The following is a 13,886-nucleotide window of genomic DNA, read 5'->3' on the forward strand; positions in this document are numbered from 1 at the left end:
ACTCAACACACCTGTCTTAGGTGAATGTCGGCAGTCACATTGCTGTTCCACTCAGCAGGCTACACAAGGTGATAGTCACTCACATCCTGCTGTCCAGTAACTGGTTCTGCAACATAACCTATGCACACATGCCACAAGTCAGCAGGTATGGTGTGACTCCCCTTCTATGTTTGTGTGACAGATGTTGTCACTCAGGGCACAGACTACATGTGCAGGGACATGCAATAGCCCACCAGTGTTGTCGCCCTGCTGGTGTGGTCCACGCCCTGGGAAGCATTTTGCATTCATCTGGACCTGTTACCACTGTACTACGAACGACTGTGTCACTCCCAACAGTTGTCCCTACTTCTGCTGTCATTCCACAGGCATCTAGTGTACGTCCACTTTGACAGACCTGGCCAAACAACATGATGCTGTGGCACAGTTGACCTGCACCTGTCAGCCCTGGGAGTACGGATCACATGTTGGTCTCTTGCTGCTGTTATACTGCCTGTCTTGCACAGAGCCCAATAACAGTCACCACCAGAACGGGAACAGGCTAGCGAAGCATGTGGTCATGTCACACAATGCTTGACATCATCCTCTGTCATGCTAGCAGGCAAGGCACACCTGATACTGCACCACTGCAATATCTCTGCAGTGACTGGGACCTGCCCCTTGGCTCTGCAGAGCACACCTGCAATGACTGCGTATAGACAGACTGTACCTCTCAGGCACGTACCTGGACTGGCACACCCACAGCTGAGGTGTCCCTATATTCCACTATGTTGTACACACATCCCGGCTGCTTACTTCGCACAATGCATCACAGGTGCTCCACTTGCATATGACTGTGTCCGGAACTACTGCTGCTACTAATGTGAGACTGACAGTAACCCACACCTAACTGTGATAGCCACACATGTACTGACACATTAGGCGTACACTGTGCGTGAGTCATAACCTTCGCTCAGCTGGTTTGACCCATACACCACCTCCAAGACCAACGGTATCCTTGACATGGACACTACCAACATGTGACTGCTGTTCGACACCTGTGGTTGTCCCCTCATTGGTGGAATCCAAACATCTGCTACTCACCCTTGTTAGCCACATACCGGCACCACACACTTCATGGCATACACAGTAGATGAGTACTACAACACCAAATACAGATGTATGACAGCGGTAGTTGTTGTCGTGACACACGTGCAGGTGGACAATGCACATGCAAATGCTGAGACATACCCCAGTGCACTTCACTAGCATGTACACGACAATGTGGTTCATGCTATTCCATACAGAGCCATGCAGGTACACACCAGAATACAGACGACACTCTGGGGGTGCAGTCCCACGGACATACTTTACAACAACAGGTGGGGGCTGTTACACAGTGGTGTACATTCCCATGGGTGGGGTGACTCACTGGTCAGCCTCGGTAGGGCCACAGGATCCCATATCACATACACCATAACTAGCTACATACACATTACTGCGACACATTCCGAGATGTACCACAGGGCATTTTGGTGGTATGTCAGTAGTCGTATGCAATACCTACATCTGCTCACACATACAACTGTCACTCTGGAACATGACAGTAACAGGTGATGTTGGCAACATCCTGTCTGATGGCTTCATTGCTAACATTACACCCTCTCACTCCCTGCAGGGCCACATTCCTTGCAGGTACATTGTGGTGTACCTGCAGTTACACCTACACAGTACTGACCTGCACTCTATATGTCCTAGGACACAGGCCCCTTGTCACACTGCAATATCCCAGGCTGTGATGTCCACAGAACTCTGAACAGCATTTCTCCACACTGAGACACCATATTCAGTAATAGCCTTGTACTAGACATTGTGGCCCCTGACTGGCACACAGCGACTGTAACACTCCTCACAGGTGGTGCCAAACTGCACGACTGGGACTATTGTCCTACACACCTCACTGGTCTGTTATGCATGGCTATAGGGCACATAATCATGGACATCATTCGTCAAGTCTCTGTTGTGCCCCAGTCCTTTGATGCCAGCTGGGTTGGTTTTGTTGGGGCCACAGCATGCCTCCTACACCTGTTGAACACCTTTCCTACAGTCACCAGAGTTGCTGATGACGACACGGGTGTCCACACAGCCTGCATTGTCCTCTCGCTGCCATTCAGCACTGTTCTCCATTCTGGTATTGACTACATACACATCCACCTGCACATCACAACATATGTCTCCGGATGTTATTCAATGTGGCTAATGGATGGGACACACACACTGAGGGTGGCATACCAAATCACATACTGCAATTCAGTTACACTTGGCTTACCACAGTCCTCAGTCATGGGGCCCTCATTTTCGGTATATGCTTCCCTGAGGTACAGGCTACCACTGAGGGGACTTCCCTGCCTAGCTTTACAGACCACTGCATACCCAGCGCCGTTGTTGCTTCACCAGCTGATACAGACCCCATCCATACGGGTGTCAATGTGACAGATACCGATATGAACATCATGGCCTCTACCTGCATGACACTTGGTGTGTACATCACCTTTGCAGTACACCATCCTCCCACTGGTTATCACATAGGTGTTATTCCCCTACATACATGTTGCATTGTACATGTGTGTGAGACACATGTATGTCGCACACACTCCTGTGATTACCACATTGCCACTGTGGCGTGGATATCCTTCTACATGTTCACACATGTCTGTCCTGGGTGTGTAGCTGGTACATAGGCACCCATTGTACCTCTGAACACTGGACGTATACACACATCCATGGGTACAACACCCCGCATAGGGTGTACCTTACACAACAGCTTTACATACCCCAGCATTAAAATGCCATGATGTTTATTGAGCTACACCTGGTGACGTATGCGGCTTATGTACAGACACCACATCTGTACACATTTGCAGACTACATACTCAGGGGTAACGTCTGCTGCAAAGACAGGGCCCATGTCTGCAAATATGTTTATGGATATACTCCACATACACAACATACACAATAGCCACTATGACCATGATCCTCATGGATATGTGCACACACACGACTGTGTGTGACATGTGCTTGGGGGTTGCATTCCCAGACCGGACACTCACTATGCTTTGGGACATGTTTCCTATGTACATCACGCATGGACAGTCAGTAGCAGTGTTCATGTGATACCTCGCTTGCTGGATGGTGGACACATGTATGCCAGGGATCACTGCAGTGGCTGTACTGTGCAGTGATGCAGGTTACACATGTCTCTTCTGTTCACAGGACACTACTCTGGAGAGGTGCCACTGGTGTGCACACTGTAGTTGTTGTTACACATTGACTTGCCAGACTGCATGGTACACCACTATGAACCTGTGCAGCTATTGCATGTCCTTTGTGCATGGTTACTGGTATAGCCCTTCCAGTTAGATTGGTTGTCATGCTAATACAATGTCCCATGACTATGGGCCATATGTCTACTGTTATTGTACACACCATTCATGTTCATGTTTGTCTGTCACATCTCTTCCACTATTCTAGTATGGGAGTAATGTTTGCGTCCTTTGCAAATGCACAGAGTGGAGTACATAGTTATTTCATCATAACTGTTTATACATATCTTAATTACATAGTACTCACATCACTATATGATACCTTTGTTATGCATCATATGCCTGTTCTCCTGTGTAACATATCTGACGTATCAATCTACTGTACTATACATTACACATGTTTTACATGGTATCCCATAATTCAACCATTACTTGCACAGAGGGTCCACCTTAGACATGTCATTGATGTTATATGCCCATACACATGCGTACTGTTACAGTATATCTACATATACTATCCCCTGCTATGGCACATACTTATTGGACATACCCTGCCACTGACGGCGGGTCGTATGACATTGTTCTATTTAACAACGTCATGTTGCATCCCTTGTGGTGTCTGTGCTGCTTACCGTGTGGCCCACTGCTGGACGCACATCTTCTACAAGCATTGGTACGATCAGCGAGACATCACTACATAAATACCATTCCCCACTTTATGCATGGTGAACACTGTTAATTACTGCAAACCAGGCTATGCATACACTGACATTATGTAATTCAGAACATACTATACATACAGTTAGTGTTATACATACCTTGATATCGTTCTGGTGTTTCGTCTCTATCTCGCTCCTCTGTATCACTCTTTCAACTGTTATACGGTATGAGCATACAGTTTGCATATCTGGCAAGTCATCCTTATATACGTCTATACCTGCAACATGTGGTTTACTGCCACCAATTGGTGGTCCGGTGTGACTAATTACATGCACTTCAGCTGTGCAGCTACTCCATTTGCCAATTACGCGGCAGCAGTGGGGTATAATTGAATTCTCCATCTGGGCATTGGCCATTTGCCCTGCCTTCGGGGAGACGGCCTGTATTGTATTTTGTTGTGTGTAATTGCAACTGCTTTGTGTAGATCCAAGTCTATTTTGGGGTCATGTCCCCCGTGGATTGTGTGTGATTCTACCTGTGACTGTACCTGTCATCCCACCTGTCTGATAAAGGACTATTGCAAACACCTGTAACATTGCCGTTTGTTCCGTTATACGACGGATACAATTTTGCATGGCACCTTTAAATGTCTCTCACAAGGTATGTCAACGGTTCAGCAGATGTAATTGACTAACTAGATGTTTGGGCTGTGGTTACGGTCTGTATTGCTATTGTTTATAGTGTGGGGGATGTAGGCAGGTGTACGTAGCATATATGGTTTTGTGGGGCTTGCATTTCTACGTAGTCCATATATATGCATGTGGGTCCCTTCCCTAATTACTGTGCTATCACTTAATAGACTTCTATTACGGGAATTTACTGTGGGCCATTGTTAATTGGTTTCAATATGGTATGCAGGTGCGGTTGATACTTCCATACCTCCGGATGTACGGCGATATGTGCAGAGATGTTTGCAAATGAACGGTATCTCATGTATGTCTGCCCCAGATATTTGCTGTCATTGCAGTGGTGTTGGTGTCAGACCCTCTGTCACATGGCTTTCCACCTTTTCATATGGCCATAGTTGGACATTTGCGGGTCACACAGGTGTTTACAGGCTGACATATGGCCACGGTCAGTACACGGGATAGCACATACTTTTATCCTCATTACAAACCTATTGTTCTTGGTCCTTCACTACGTATCGGTTTGCATGTAACATTTTCGTTTCTTACATACAGGCATGAGTATTTCCTGCAACTATCGTATATTATGTGGGACAACTAATGTCCTATACTCACAGACAGTTGCCCTTTCTTATGTTTCATGTCAGGACACACCTGCCCAGGGGGGTCCGTCCCTCCTGATGTGGGACAGGTGTTTACCGCATGCCTACGGATAGCTATACCCGCACCTACCGTAGTCATCTACCTCCGAGTTGCCACCTACAGATACACTATGTGGACACACACGACACACTTTAGTCACACGGGAACACACATGGCACCCTCATCACACACACACAGGCGACATGACACACAACCACAGTTGTACACGGTACCTATGTGGTCTGCACCGCCGACAGCGGTGACTACATTTCCTTACTATCGTCCTATTGCATGCGGTTCTACTGTTCCAGTACTGTGTTCTTTCTGTCTTTCATCCTCCTGGTTACGCGTGTCGGTGTGTGACACATTCCATAGTTGGCGGTATCCTGTTTATTTGTACCTCAAAGGTGTTTAGAATGTCATCGACCTATCTATATATTTGCAGATGCCAGTGACCCCTTGTATATCGACATATATCACACTATCGCCCTTTCTATCTGTATTATATATGTGTAGATATATATATATATATATATATATATATATATATATATATATATATACATATCTCGGACAGGGGTGGTGACAGGCACGCTATGCCTTTCATTGTGTGTTTGTCAGTGTATACTGTGTTTCCTAGACTCCGCATGCTTGTGTCTGTACCTGTCACATTACACACCTGCCATAGGTTAAGATTACCTCCCATCCCAGTTTGCTAGGTACAATCCCTCTTTGTGCAGTTGTGTCCTGTGAAATATTTGTAAACATAGCAAATGTCCTGTGACTTTGGGACAAACATATTCCCTATAGTTTATGTCATCATTGCATGTCACCCTTATTCTGTATCTGACCCGCCTACATGTTACAGGACACGGAACACGTACCTGCGACCATTACTAAACTATAAGCTTTTTATCTATGCAAAACACTGTTGTTCTGGTTTTCATCCTGGCTGGGTGTGTGTCGTCCTGCTGACACCTGACGTATGTCCCACATTGGTCGTTTGAACTGTGGCAACCCTACCATATGTACATCTTGCCTAGCAATAGTGTTGAGTGATTGTGTACATGACTGCCTGTTCCACTCCTGGCAGTGGTCGTTTTACCCTTCAGAGCAGGCGTTATTTGTTCAGGGGTGACTAATGCTGGTGTCACCTGTTCTGTACATCATTGACCGTGATCTGCACAGTGGTCGGTGACACTTAGCCATGTTTCGCGCATATCCATATAGTCATATTTAAACATCGCTTACCAGCTGTGGGAAATGCTTATTCCCACTAACGTGTGCTACACATATTCAGACCTGCATCCGGACTGCATTACCCGTGCCGTCGTGAATATGTTGCATCCTTTGCGGGACGTGGGACCGGGAACATGCACAACAGTCACTGCATGTACCACTTGGACATCTGGGGGTTGTACACGAATTATGTAAATTTATATGTGCAGTACACTACAGCAGTTACTCCACACTACACTCACATGGATGACTCCGTTAGTTTACAACTTGATAGGTCCAGTTAATGGCATGTCCATGTGATGTTTACTGGCTGTACTCCAGCACTGGATATGTATATCACAATTAGGTACACCCGATAATTTGCTACACCTTCATACGACCGTGGATGCAGCATGCCGGGGTGACTAATGCCTGTCATGGGTACATCCCCTGCCTTGACACTACATCCATGATTTCATTTTGTGGAGCCCCTCAGTAATGCAGCGGGTAATCCATGATGACTGTGTGTAGGACAGTGCTTACACACATGTGCTCCCGCGATTGCCTCTGCTCCAGTACGCAACAGTTGCTTACTCAATGTTGTGGCGACGGGTGTCACTGTTTGCCCTGTTTGGTGTTTTGCCTCTGGCAATTGGGCGTGTACCTACCGATGTACCTGGGAACCTATACACACAGCACCGACAGATGGTGATGGGCGCATCTACTCTTCAGGTGTTGACAGTTCCGTGTTCCCATGGCTGTTGCATGTACAATGTTTGAGGGCTGCCTATGTAGGATTCCACAGTGGGCCACCTATACATCGCAATTTACAGGTAGTCATGTTTGCGTGCCATCCATGTTACTGTGTGCAGGTGGGGAGGGGTGTCAGTCCGTGGGAGCCTACACTGTCAAGGTGTGTGCTATACGTTCCCTCTTTGCCAAGGCATAGGCATATTGGGCACACCTCCGTCTGCCTACTGGAGCTGGCACAGTGTGTCCATGGTCTGGATCCCTCTGTGCCTGTGTTGGCCTTGGTACTTGTGGTGGGCTGTGAGGCCCTCCCCCATTATGACCCTGCTGCAGCTGTTTCTGCAGGATCATATTATGTAGCATGGCACATACTATGAAGATGTGGGCGCATGTGCCTGGAGAGTACTGCAAGGCTCCACCAGATGAGTCCAAGCACCGGAACCATGATTTCAGCATCCCAAACACACGCTCTATGATGATTCTGGTTTGTGCGTGTGCCTCATTATGGCGTTCTTGCATTGGTGTGTGTGCATTTCTGATGGGGGTCATCATCCACGGCTCCAGTGCATAGCCAGTATCCCCCACAAGGTGACCTTCTGGGATGTCCCCCCTTACAAATACCTGATACAGCTGTGAGTCATGCCAGATATGGGAGTCGTGGTAGCTTCCAGGGCTGCCAGCACACACATCCTTGATAATACCCTGGGCATTGCACATGACCTGGCAGTTGATGGAGTGGAATCCCTTGCGGTTTATGTAGCGCCTACAATACTCACCGGGTGGTGACTTAATTTGTATGTGCATGCAGTCTATCACACCCAGTACCTCCAGGTAGTTTGTCACACGGTGGAAGTGATGCATATTGCTGGCCAACTCCTCCTGAGTTCGAGGGAAGTGTATATGCTTATTGGCATGTGGTAACATGGCATCCAGGAACTGGTGTAGTACCCTGGATGCCGATGCCTGTGAGATCCCCATTATATCTCCAGTTGGCCTATGAAAGGTACCTGTGGCTAGTATTCACAAGCTTACACATACCTTCATGTCCACTGGGTTGGGTTCCCCTCTGTTGTTTCTCGTTCTCAGGTGTGGCCGGCACAGCTCTATTATTTGCTGTAAGATGTCCCTGTCCACCCTGTAATGCTCTACTATCTCCAGATCATGTAGCCCCTGGTAGGTTACCCTTGGTCTGAACACTCTTCTCCTCCTCCAAGGCCTATGGTGGTTGTCGGCATCATCCTCCACAACACCGTCGGTCTGTAACACATGCTGATGAATCACAGCTATGGCAGCTCCCAACATGTACATTTTAAAAGTTCCCCGTCTGTTTACACCTATGGTGCGGTGTTTGGGAATACACAGGTGTGTGTTGGGTGCTTTCACACTTTATACTGTTCTGCTGTGAACACTGATGATGTCATAGGGTGTGTATGTACGATCGTGGCTACAGGGTATCTTCTGTGTTTTATTTACGAAACCGCTATTGTGCTGCCTTTGGTGTTGCATTACATTTGGATGCCGTGCTTACCTCCTGTCCTTCCGTTTACATTTATGCATGTTACACCTACCATTTGCTGGCATGCATTCAGCTGCCTGCTTTCATTTATACTTTCCTAGACCTGGCTTATCTTGCGTAATGTGTGCTATTGCCGATCTACTGTGGGTTTGCTTTGCTCTGCTATGACAGTTCTCCTATCTTTGCATTCCAGGTCCTCCACACCTTTCTTTGCAATCCTATGCCTCCCCTATCCTGTTTTGCAGGTTTCTGCATGCAGGCTTGTCTACTGCCGTCGATTGGCTGCCGTGTGTTGATTGGTGTTAATTGCTCATTACTACACCAATTACCCTGCTTCGGCATTTCCTTTTTTTCTTCCCATGACCTTCCTGTTTGTACTATTGTTCGCGGCGCGTGCATCCGCTTACCGGGTTTCAGGCACGAGTTCATCCCCGTACACATGTGCTTTCGGGCACCATGTGTGCTCTCAGCTAAACGGTGCTATACCCTCCTCCCCACCCCTGTCCTTCAGCTTTGCTTAGCAATGGCCAGGCCAGATTTGCATTGCTCCAATGTGCTTAATGATATGGTGGCACACCCCTCTGCTGAGGTCATGTATCATCTTTGATACACTCCTCGGTGTTACAGTGCTGCGCCGTCAAGTACATCCTTAATCTGGGGGACATTTTCAATTCAGTATTACCTGCCTCATTTGCATGGCATTGACTACTAATTCATAGTTACAGCGCCGAACACTGTCGCGGGCCCCTGGCAACCCTTGCACCTTGCTTGTGGTGTGCCATGCCTACCATTGCATATTATGGTGCAATCCTGATTTGTCTTTCATTGCGATTTTCTGCCATTTTTATATATTTCCTTTGTATTCCTGTTTGCACACACATGCCTTGCGGTTGTACTGTGTGTTACTGTGGATATGACATTAAATGTTGTTTTTTAGGTGTTGTGCATCTTTTCTTGTGCCATTGGCTGTGTATTTCTCCATTGGCATATGTTAACTTTATAATACATGTGTGTGGTCCGCTTCCATAACTCCGATGTTCTGTTTGGGAAAATGTAAACCATGTTTTTTGGTTTACATTTCCATGGGCTTGCACTACGCCTGCACCTTTTCGTGAATCACTGTATGCCTTCATTAGCATGGTGCGACACTGCACATGGGGTGATTTGCATATCTATGACGAGGGCTGTGTAGCTCTGACGTACGCCGGTAGTGCACGTCGGATTGGTTCGTACCTGAATCGCTCGGTGGACATATTTGGCGTTATGCCTGCACCTGGTGCAAGCTTCATGAATCCGAGGGTGTGTGTATATCTGTGTGAATAAATTTATATCTATAATAATCACACACACACACATAAATATACATATTGGTCATATCAGTGTGGTCACATTCTGGTATTTCAAGATATAAGTTAGTGTTCAGTCGATGTATATATCATTCATATATATATATATATGGATCTAGGACTATTGAACGAAAGTTAATCCAAAACCACATCTACCAAACACACTTTAGCAAAAGTGCTTTTTACCGAAAAAGCACTTTCACTAAAGTTGCTCAAAAAATAAAAAAACACACAAGTAATGTTTATGCAGGAGGGCAAGCCCCCCTGCACCCCCCATATGGGGGGCTGTGCCCCCACACCCCCCTACTTTTATATTCTCACTCCGAGATCACACTACAGTGGGGAAAAGGGAAAATTCCCTTATCTCCACTGTACTCAGCAGCAGCCATTCACCCACGATTTCCCTTACTTTTCAGCATACTTCCGTGAAAGTGCTTTTTCGGTGAAAAGCACTTTCGTGAAAGTATGCTTGACCATTTCAGTTTCGGTGAAACGGCCGTTCGGGGAACAGTAGGAGACCCATACATATATATATATATATATATATATAGAGAGAGAGAGAGAGAGAGCCCCTTCAGAACCTTGAAGTTTTCTGAATGGAGATTGGCAGAATGGGAGAGTTTCCCCTTTCCTTGCTGTAGTGTGATCTCAGAATTTGTATATTTAACGGGGGGGTGTGGGGGGTGCAGGGGCTTGCATCCCTGCATAAACATATTTTATGTTTTGTTGACTGCTTTGTTGGGGGGGGGGTTCAGAATTTCGAGATTCCAAGATCTCGAGGTTCTGAGTACGATATTCTGAACCTCGGGATTTTTGTATTTTGAAATTCTGAAGTGAACCCATATATATATATATATATATGTATATATATATATATATATATATATATATATATATATATATATATATATATATATATATATGTATATAAAATACATACACACACACACACACACACATAAAAAAAACAGTCCTATTACTGTGAAGACCATTTTATATCAATAAAGATCATTCTAATTCAATAGATCTGCACAGTTATGGGTGTTGGTAGTTGATGGTGTTGTGGTGTGGGGCACTAGGTGCACTTTGGACATTGTTCTTTTGAGACACTGCATTGCCAGTTGTTGTGTGTGTTTGGGATCACATCAGAATAGGTAGTTCTCCTTGTCTGCATTGTTGTGTGGTCTCAGAGTTATTACATATAAAGTTGCATTTTTTGATGTGTTGACTCCTACTGAATTCAACAAACTGTAATAAAACGTGCAAGGAGACGTGCACAGATGCATACATAGACTTATATGTCACTCAGTAGGCCAGCCTACTCCTCAGTGATACAGGAGTGCATTATAAATAGCATAAAAATAGAAATATGTTCCAAAAGCAGATGCAAATGAGGTATCATGAAATGATAACCTGCTAGCAAGAGAGAAAGTCATGCAGAAGGACTGTGCATTTGGGGTTTATTGAAATATCTGTGATGTTTCCAGCTGAGCAGTTTAACATACTGATTTCTTTGTTCACTTCCTGCTTTTAGAACCTTAATGTCGGCTGTACTATTTGCACTTTCATGAGCTTACTATTTATCTGGGTATATATCTTTCTATCTTTCTGTTCATTTGTTGATCTGGCCATGTGTGCTATTATGCATGAATGTATTCTCTCTTTCTTGCTAGCAGATTATTTGCCTTGTCTGTTTATGAATCCACTAAGTTTCTCACACAATGTGCTTTTCTTAATATTTGCATGTAGAATTAAAATTTAGGAATACATTCAATATATTTTAGTTTGTTTCACTTGTCAACAAGGCAAACATTGTCCTGTGTAATAATAGCTGATGATTTCTGTGGAACCAAATATCATTTAATGTCTTATTCTGATAGTAATCTGCTCTGTAGCTGCAAAAATGCTGAAGTCGGCAAGAATGAATAATTAATAGTACTGGTAAGGTAAGAGCTGGGATGCATGACAATATTTTCAGTAGTCAGTTTGATAAATCCATGATTTTATTACAGCTGTAAAAATATGAGAGGGACAGAAGTAACATATACTTACTGTGCATGAATAAATCTTCATTTTGACATCTGGAATTTTTACTTGAAATTGTGTAATTCTAGAATGGTGAAAGATAACGATATTTACTTCATTCACTTGAAATTGTGTAATTCTAGAATGGTGAAAGATAACGATATTTACTTCATTCACTTGAAATTGTGTAATTCTAGAATGGTGAAAGATAACGATATTTACTTCATTCACTTGAAATTGTGTAATTCTAGAATGGTGAAAGATAACGATATTTACTTCATTCACTTGAAATTGTGTAATTCTAGAATGGTGAAAGATAACGATATTTACTTCATTCACTTGAAATTGTGTAATTCTAGAATGGTGAAAGATAACGATATTTACTTCATTCTCTTGCAATTTATTTTAACAGGACAGCCACACAGTGTTGAAAGAGGAATTAGGGGCAAAAGGAATTTAAATGACCTGTTGATAGTCATGTAGCTCACAGATGATGAAGTTGTAACTCATAAAACAGCCTATACTGCACTCCAGTATCTTAAGCACTGAGCACAGCTTAGAAACTTAGCGTCCATACTGTTTTAAATATAGATTACTGAACAACAAATTATGAAATAAGATATGAAATCTGTAGAGTAACATTATATATAAATAAAGTCATGTATACTTGATTGCATATGTGTGTGTGTGTGTGTGTGTGCGTGTGTGTGTGTGTGTGTGTGTGTGTGTGTGTGTGTGTGTCTGTGTGTGTGTGTGTGTGTGTAAGTGTAAAATATCAAGTTGTATACGTACACATTGATGTTTCCAGTTCTGAAAGCACACAACAAAAATGTATTGAATTTTAACTAGTAATGTTAATTAAATGCATAGGGAGAACAAAATGTGGAAATAGACAGTGGAGAAATTAAAATAAAATGTGATATTCAGAGGACAGATGCTTAAAGCAAAAGTCGCATTTATTCTGATTACACGCTGTTTTGAGAGAGTGAGTCAAAGATAGCAGATATTAAGAATGCATCACAAAGTAACTGTCCGTGGTAGACAGTGCTTTTGAACTCCAGATGTTTCCTAAATATCTTTAAGATATTGTGATATCTATATAGAAATATTGTGGAAGTATTGATCACAATAAACAAAATTTTGGCTTGTAGTATATAACAGGTAAAATAGACATCAGCTCTAAAAAAAGGTGTAAGTATGGGCAGCAGCAGGTGTGTACAGCACAGTGCCATTAGTAATGTAGCAGCTAGGTTCCATGGAGGAAGAGAGGTTGTATATAGAGGTGATAAAAATCCTACAGGTGTCCTACAATAGCAGCATCAAGCACAAACATCTGAAGATACTGTGACTAGTATGCAGTCTTACAGTGGCCTATGTTGTTTTTTCAGTCTTGAAGATAAACTTTTGTACAGTAAGATAGAAAATGGACCCAACATCTTACAGAAGCAGCATGAGACAGAAACAGCATATCTTAAGCATCGACCTTTGGGATTCACACAAGTGGGAGTGTCATAACGAGTGAAATGAGTACAATTCTAGATGTAGTATCTGAGTAAGTGTAGAAGATTCAGACATGCCAAAAACTTCCTCAAGGACAGGGGAAAAATCATTCTAAATAGCTTCATTAAAACAGATTGTCACATGCAAATGGACAAACCATTTTGAAAATATGTGTTTCCTGCATGTCACATTAAAATAATAGATGACTAGACTTTGACAATCACTGACAAAAAAGAAATGATAA

The 13,886-nt window shown here is 43.9% G+C and overlaps 1 protein-coding gene across 1 annotated transcript in view; it reads left to right on the forward strand.

The window, feature by feature from the left end:
* Positions 1-13,886, forward strand: part of LOC122817033 (trichohyalin-like) — a 1,834,860-nt gene that overhangs the window by 155,147 nt on the left and 1,665,827 nt on the right. The window lies entirely within an intron of this gene.

This window comes from Protopterus annectens, chromosome 12.part0 (genome assembly GCF_019279795.1).
Source record: "Protopterus annectens isolate FY-2018-M chromosome 12.part0, PAN1.0, whole genome shotgun sequence".
In the NCBI taxonomy this organism is placed as follows: Eukaryota; Metazoa; Chordata; order Ceratodontiformes; family Protopteridae; genus Protopterus; species Protopterus annectens.